Genomic DNA, 1149 nt, shown 5'->3' with positions numbered 1-1149 from the left:
GTTAGATTTTACGCTATCCTAATTATGTAAAGTATATATACGGTGAGGCAAGCCAGAGGTAGCTGTCCTAGATATTGCGTCAGGGTGCCCAGTAAATACTGATACAGCTTGAGAATTGTGATGGAAGGGGGTCGGAAGAATCGGGAAACCAACCCAAGATGGCGACGGTCGAGTCAGAATAACGAATACGTATATTCTGTTGTTTATTTATTTTTAATTCATTATCTAGCAAAGTGAAACGCAATCATACTGTTACATATTCAACAAGGTAAAAAGACCTAACGGAATGGGAGATCGAAATTTTGAAGGACAGACATGAACAAGTAAATGTAAGGGATAATCCTATAGTCATCTTTTATAAAAATGGGAGCAATTAAGTCCGGGGAGATGGTATCTTCAGCCTAGAAAGTGTAATATATACATTCTGATATTATTTTTTTTATAGATGGAAATTTTTCAACCATTCTGATAAGTGTTACAGTAGTATCATAACTGGAGCTAAAGTGTATGTAGATGGCTAATAAACAAAGCAGTACCACGACTGCCACCCTGTCTATTTACATGATACAAGAAAAAATTGGCTATTAATACTACTAATATTAGAGAATGTAGCGTTATTGGTAAGTATCGGCACACGTCATAACAGGGACGTTTAAAGCTGAAAACAGGACAGTTTTACTCAACATTTCAGCTGCCTACAAGAAATAGATAACATCTTCAATAATCTTTAAATAGAAGAGTCCCCAGTGATTCCCACCCGAAAAAAACTCACAATCTCATTAGCTTTCAAAAATACACAAATACAGCTTTCGACGTAAAGTTCCCCTTTCTCAATGCTTCTGGAGATGGAATTATCTCAGCATCTGGGAGGTTCTTCAGGCCAGACCCGTCACGCTAGCACGTTTCCTGTTCATTTTTTCGTTTCCTCTCAGATTGACATAGAACCACCATTCCCATACAAACAAACAAGATGCTCATGTAAACAAACAAATTAGGTCCCAGTCATACCAGGCCTACTTACTAGTCTCAAATTCATGTGAACCCGTTTTATATGACGGGAAAAATATTACTGTGGTAGGGCCTCAAATACAACTTTGTATAGATCTTAGATTGCGTTTGAACTTAGAGTCATTCGAATTTGCAGGAATG

This window comes from Penaeus monodon, chromosome 29, assembly GCF_015228065.2.
Source record: "Penaeus monodon isolate SGIC_2016 chromosome 29, NSTDA_Pmon_1, whole genome shotgun sequence".
Classification (NCBI taxonomy): Eukaryota; Metazoa; Arthropoda; class Malacostraca; order Decapoda; family Penaeidae; genus Penaeus; species Penaeus monodon.
The sequence above is the reverse complement of the archived record's forward strand: the minus strand, read 5'-3'. Positions refer to the sequence as shown.